Source organism: Aphelocoma coerulescens, chromosome 6 (assembly GCF_041296385.1).
Source record: "Aphelocoma coerulescens isolate FSJ_1873_10779 chromosome 6, UR_Acoe_1.0, whole genome shotgun sequence".
NCBI classification, from domain to species: Eukaryota; Metazoa; Chordata; class Aves; order Passeriformes; family Corvidae; genus Aphelocoma; species Aphelocoma coerulescens.
Window position 1 is genome coordinate 27,463,089 of NC_091020.1, and position 7,059 is coordinate 27,470,147.

The 7,059-nt window shown below is 40.9% G+C and overlaps 1 long non-coding RNA gene across 8 annotated transcripts in view; it reads right to left on the reverse strand.

Annotated features, from left to right (window-relative positions):
• The window catches only part of LOC138112629 (uncharacterized), a 31,247-nt gene extending 28,557 nt beyond the window's left edge, over nucleotides 1–2,690 (reverse strand). For all 8 annotated transcript variants that reach the window (XR_011151792.1, XR_011151794.1, XR_011151793.1 and 5 more), the window contains exons 1-2: nucleotides 2,401–2,690; nucleotides 357–422 (exon numbers count right to left, since the gene is read on the reverse strand). This is a non-coding gene — a long non-coding RNA (uncharacterized lncRNA). The remainder of the gene's footprint in view (nucleotides 1–356; nucleotides 423–2,400) is intronic.
• Between the last annotated feature and the right edge of the window lie 4,369 nt (nucleotides 2,691–7,059).

The window sequence follows — 7,059 nt, forward strand, 5'->3', positions numbered from 1 at the left end:
GGCTGTGACACGATTCCAGGCACCACATTGCTTTAGGATTTAAGTGATGTTGAAGAAGTCAAAGACTTTGGTAAGTCTGGTTTATTCAGAGGAATCAGATTTTCTCACCTTCACTAGGGAGGACAATGAGTAACAGCAAGAAAATCTCAGGCAACTTAATTATTTACTTGCCTCTGCTGAATTCAAGAACTAAGCCTTAGGCATTCAACCTTGAAAACCATTAGCTAAAAATCTTCAAACACTGGGAACCTGGCAACACAGTACCCATGCCAAGCACAGAAGACGAGGACAGGTACAAAAGTTTTGTAGAAATAAGCACAAGAGAAAGAGACAAAAAAATTGAAGGAAACATTTACTTTGTTGTGGAAGGTTGTGAACTGCAGAAGTTTCAGGACTGGCTTCTTGAGGGGCTGGTTGCTACCCTGATTGAGAGGAACATGGATGGTAACCTTGTTAGCAACATTAGTTTTATTTGTGGCGACATGCAAGACAACTTGGAGAAACAGGTGAAATAAAACACACTGAGATGAAGATAAAACCCCAGAATTAGTGAGCCACCAGTCAAAGAGTTAGATGTGGCTTACAGCTGAGCTTAGGAATGCGTGAGAACAGTGGCATCTAGATAACATCCTCTAAGTTTTAGCTTTTTGGCTACTAGAAATTGTGACAGGTGAGCAGTGGGGAAGGGAAAAAAAAATCCCAGTCATATGCAATTTGGAGCATCTTGTAGCAAACATGCTAATTTTTCAGTAGCCTGAAGTTAATATTGCTCAGGACATAATGGAGAATGAATGTTAACTCCAAGAACATCTGCTGTCAAGTGTGCCTTATTAAATTATACATATGCAACCACTTAAGTAGACTAACCACTATCCTGTTTGCACTATGTTTTCTAAAAGCTACAAGAAATAAATCAACCCCCTTATCTTTATGCAAAATGCCTCTTGTACTCTTTGCAATAATCTGTGTCTGCACACAAGCCTGAAGACAAGTTCATTCCACACATTGGACTGTACTTAAACCCTCCGAGAGCCCAGGCTTTACTCCTGTTTCTGCTCCATAACCAGAAATTTTTTGCTTAAGATGTTTTACTTCTCAGCAAAACACTGAATAACATGCAGGTATTTCACTAATTTGCACATAATTTTGTGATCACAGATTATGATATAGTCTTTTTTTTTTTCCTAAACACTGTGCAAAGCAAATCAAACAGGGAGGCTTAACACACCTTCAGTCTTCAGGACACAGTGATCTCAGTTTCATGAGTCCCCAGAAGAAAATAAGTGTCCTGCTGGCTATGTCACCTTTCATGCTCACAGTAAAATAATCTATTTCTGGGTGAAAAACAGTCTTTCATGAAAGAGAACATCATGTGATGTCTTGAATATATCACAAGTAGCACACATTGGATATATAAAGTGAAGGCACAATGACAGGAGAAGAGTAAACTACTTGTTTGAGAAAGAGCTGAACCTGACTATGGAGAGGTCTTGTACCACAGCTTGAAAATCTCCAGGTGAATGCAATGGACATGAGACATGCATGGCAGTTTGGCTACGTTCCTGGGGCACTGGACAGAAGGCAAGGGCAGTGTAAACCAGGATAAAATCGACACCATGGTACCACAGTTGTGTAGACAGTTAAGTTGTAAGCAAATAAATCTGTGTTTGGAGGCTAAAATGGCCAGCCTGGAACAGCCTTTTTCCTGTCCTGAATAGGTAAAATTTGGGAACCTTTAGCACCTGGGTGCTACCTGTATGTTCTCACAGCTTTCCCAAGGTTTTTGAGGGCTCCCATGTTTTTTTAAGTGACAATAGCATCAAACACCCCTAAGACCTGCTTGTGACTTCCACCAGAGCAACACACCCAGATCACATCATGCACCACAGAAACCAAGGGGCTGCTGCAGAGGGTACAATGGCAGATAACACAGAAAACGTTCCAAGGGCTCTAAGCAGCTCCTGACCCCAACGCTTGCTGCACCCACATGTGCCCAAGCAGCATCAGTGCTTCCCTATAACAGGCAAGCTGAGAGAGCCAAGTCAAGGACTTTAGCCAAACCCTCCATATGAAAGGAGGGAAAGCATAATGCTACATGTAATCTACACAGAATTTTGCAGCGTGGAAGCTGAGCACCTCAAATACAGTTGCAAGCACAAGATTTGGGGCTGGGGGAACCAGCAGGGTTTGTGGGTACTGTCAGAAGAAGCATCTGACAACTCTGTTGAACTGCCTTGGCAAAGGCCAGCAGGAGATTCAAGAGAGGCACGGTACAAAGTTACTAATGAAAAGTCAGACCAAAGTAAGTGCCAGTTACCTCTTTTAGATGCAAGGAAGAATCTCAATTCATTCACTTCTAATACAAAAAAGGAAAACAGTCGAGCCAGATGTAGACATTACCTGTGCCAGGTCTCTAGGATTCCCTTTGCTCTTGCAGTGATAAATTGTGAGACAGCATCAGTTGCATCATTTGTGCTTTTGAAACCTCTTTCCCTTTCCTGCCCTTGAGCTTCTTACTCTAAGTAAGAGAAAAGCTCAAAATAGAAACAAACACACCTTCTAGAAGACAGCTGTTATAGTTTCAGAAATGAGTTCTTGCCTCAAAGTTTATCCTCATACTATAGCTACATCACTAGAAAAAGACAAAAAAAAACAACACTCTCTTTCAACGTTCCTATTCCCAGCTACCATTCTAGCACAACTCTTCCCTTACCCTTTATATAAGCCAGCTGTTCTTTTAGCAGCATCAGCTGTAAAGATTCACAGGTGTCTTCCCTCTGCATCTCTCAACACTCTCCATTAAAGCTCTTTGGCTGCAAGCTTAGTGTATTTCCTAGTATTGTTTACAAATGCTGTTTAAGGAAACATTATTAGAAGGTTCTTCTCAAACTCACTCTACTCCTTCTTTACGGATGGAAATCTGTTAGTAGCAAAATTTTCAGAAGAGGTCCCTGCATTGTCTGTTCAGTGAAGATCAGAGACTTTAGAAAATCTGATGGAAAGTGATGTAGTTGGAGTTTAGCAGTGAATTTCAGCCTGCAGGCAATTGTCTCCTCTACAAGAATGTATCTAGTAATAAGAGTCTTAGATAAGCATATAATTGCATTGCTGTTGTAATTAAGAAATTAATCATTTCCTGTGGTTTAAACATTAACCAGTGGCCTTTTTTTTTGCTGAGATTTTAATACTGACAAAGACATTACTGTCATTTGCATAACAAAATGACAGGATGACTCTGCTTCTATTGAATATCACTTTTCAGTCCTAAAATGAATAAAAAGCCTAGACCTATGGAAAAATGTGTTTAGGGAAATAAATTGCTCTTTCAGAAGTAGATATTTGATGTTGCTGTTGGCTCTGAAGCACATGCAATAGCATAAGCTATGTAAGAGCAGAACTTTATACTCTGCTAAAGTGACATTTTCCAAATGGCACTGCTCACAAGAAGTAATTCATGACTTCCCTGAGGGTTTGGGGGTTGCTTTTTTTACCATCTGTTGGTGAAGAGGTAGCCAAAAGGACCGTGCAACTGTGGGTTCTGACTCTGAAATGAGTATCTCAAATACCATTGAGAAAGTGTGATAAACTGAGTCACAGAAAGTGCAAATCAACAGCTGAGGAAGAACCTGAATACACCTTCTGCTGTCTCCACATCACATCTTTTAAACAGGTGAAGTTTAAAAACAAGTTCCAAGTGCAAGAAATACTAATTCACATCCAAACTGTCAGTCTGAGAAACAGTCAGGGTCCTGAGTGGGGAATCACACAGCTGAATGATGGGGACTTGCCATTAATCTATAAACAGCACCTCTGTTAAGAGGAGGATGCTGGAAATGAGTCAGTGGAGGTTGACACTCCTTCCTATAGATCCTTTCTTTTGATGGAGTTCTCCTTCTTCCTCCTCTGTCAAAGGGATCTTCACACTGCAATTATGGGTTAGATTAGGCAACTGAGACTGATTTTGTGGGTTTCATCTTTCTTTTTTTCCAATACTGCAGAAGACTTTGCTTAGAGGAAAAGAAGTGATTGCATTAGCATTGAAAACAAATCTCTCTTAGAAAGTTGTCTTTAGGTCTAACCAATTTAATGAAATTTGTTTAACTTAAACCACAAGAGCAGAGTACAGAACTGCAGGTTTTAATCTCATATTTTTTTATCTGTCTTTCTCTGTATGTTTTTGCATGTGCATACATAGATGTGTATTTTTTTATATAAATATTTACAGCAGAATGTTCACTATTAAGTGTGTGCATGTCCAGTGACCCATTTAATTTTGATGCTTTGGCAAAACTGCCTAAAAGACCCCCATCCTTGTCTGAAATATTGCAAAGAAGCAGCATGATTCTATGTTTTCCAAAGCACTATGTTTTCCAGAGAAATACCAGTTTATTGGAAGTGGGAATAGATTTTTAATTTCAACAGTAACAACTGACACTGCTAAGGAAATGCTGGCCAAAAGAGGACCAGTAGGCATGAGCTTGGAAAACTGTCCTGCTCTTTGCCAGATGCTTCAGCATATACCAGGTCAGCAAAGTGTAGTTTCCTTGCACCATTTTTCCTGTGAAAATAAAGTATTTGATCACGGTACATGTCCAGGAAGGGGAGACTCTTGTTCTTATCAACAGTGCGATCTATAAAAGGGATCAGAAGAGCCAGGTTAGAGAAGAGGCTTTTTCTGGGTACTTATGGACTTTCATTCCCATTCTTTAACGTGTTTTGTACAAGTTCTAAAGTCAAACTTTAGAAGTCAAGAAACCAATGTGGGGAAAGTTAAGGCTGGAAGTGAGGTCTAAAATGTATGGGCCAAAGGTCACTGGAAGACTTGTGGTGAATTTTGTGGAAAGTGAAAAAGGATTTCTGTGTACTGTGGGTTAAGAAAATATGTAGTGAAAGAAATATATGTCTCTTGAAAGTAACTTTTTCTGCTGAGGATTGCATAAAATTATTCTGGTTTTGCCCTGCCTTCAGCATTCCGTCTGGCTCAAAGTACAGATAGACAGAGTGGGAACCCTTCCAGTCCTGAAGAACATCAGTTCTTGTATCTGGATGTTTCTAAGAGAAGAAAACACATAGAACTTCCTCTCCAGGCTTGCTTTTAGCAGTCTGGACCCTTCCTGAGCTTTAAAATTTACCTTTCTTGTCCTCAATAAATTATAAATAGTTGTTTCACTTTTCATAAAACTATCTCTTGGAAATAATTTTTTTCCATTAAAATTTTTATGTACTGGGAGATTTCACAGTAGATTTCCACTGGAAAATTAGTCTATTGGATGTATTTTTACTAACCTGAAGAAGGACACTGATACTTGCTGTGATAAGGGAGTCTATTCATACCCTCTAATATCAGCTTCTAAATGAGGCACTTAAATGAAGATTTTAGCAGTAATAGGCTTCCCTTGTGCTAATGGAGCAAGATGGGATCTTGCAGAGAACTGTTTATGAGAAGTGGATGTGTGAACTCCAATAGCTAAAGAGGGAACTTTAGGGTGTATGAATCCTTTGGTGCCACAGAAGTAGAGATAAGTGAGCAATGTTCTCTCTTTAATGCTCTTCCCTGGAGGTGACAATAGACTGCGATTTCCTCCCTGAAGATGGCATCCTCTGGGGGCTTACACATAGGTTATGTAGTGAGGATGCTCTAGAGCCTTAATTCTGAATTTCTTCAGTGTTTTTGATTGACCTTCAGAGCTCAGTGGGGGAGGTGACACCAGACATGCCTACACAGAGATTCCGTGCATGACTGTGATGGGACATGCTATAGACTGAGACCTACATGGCAGTTTCAGCACAGAATGTGTTCCCCAGCTGCAGACCCTAACACAGTCTGAATTTCATGGAATTCACTTGCTGTCACCTCTGTGGTACCCTGCATGCTGTGGAAGTCTGTATGAACAAATTTACCTGGAGGAAGACATGATGTCTAAAGCGATGTCATCCCTCAAAGAACTTAATTTGGCAGCTATTAGCAGCAAAAACAATGCATAACTTTAGAATAATCTCTCTAACATAGAGTTTAAAAAGTCTCTTTGCTGCTGCATAGCTGAGTAATGGGAAGGAGAAACACGTTCACTATAAAATATAAATGAAGTTCTCCACCCTCAAACACATCTCTCTGGAGTGTCAAAGGGATGAATTGCCTCACTGGTCGGCCTTGGTGCAGCGCTGTGCACCCTGGATCTGAGCCAGGCCACAATAGATACTGAAACTCTCCTCAGAAAGGCCCATCTGAGTTATTTCCCTTCTGGTATCACCAATCTCAGAATGGCCCCTCTGGCTGGTTTCCAGCTCACAGAGTGCCTGTAAATTCCTCTGAATGTATTGATAGATGCTGGTACTTATTCTGTAAGATGGAGACAAAATTAAAGTTGCCATGGGTTTATTAGAGGTACTATTTTATGTGATACACAATGACCTACCTTGAAAGCCTTCTGCAATAAAGGCTTGCTAATATCCTAGAGCATCTTCTAGGATGTTTTTCAGGAGGCACCAGGACTGTGCTTCAGTGGACAGTTCCTGATTGTATCAAGGTGCTAGGGATGCTTGGCAGAACCACACAATAGCAACACCCACCATTTGCCAAGGCTCTAACTTGATTTTATTGCTCCTGCAGTCCTGTTTATGACTTTTCCCCCATGTATTGCCATGGTAACAAGGATACATGTAATTCTACAGAAGGCAATCTCTGTGCTCTGCCGCTCAGGACAGGCAAAGATGTCACAGGTGCCATCAGCTGAACTCAAGGGGCTGGGTGTCTTCTGCTTATTAAGCCTGAGGTATGGGTTTATTTTAGGCAGACTCCCCTCCAACCAAAGGCTGACATACCCCACCTCATCAGAAAGAACATTTCACGGAGCCCAGGGGGATGTAATGGTGGCATGGGGGTGAGGAGCAGCAGCTGTGTGCTTGCTTCGATTGCACATTCAGGTTACTTTTTAGAGCACTGCTGGGACAGGCAGGGTGAGTGATTTTTTCAACAGTGAGTGAATCACTGCTGGCACACTCATTTCACCCAGAGGAACTATGAGCAGTGCTGAGATAGTGTTAATTTGTCTCTGTTAA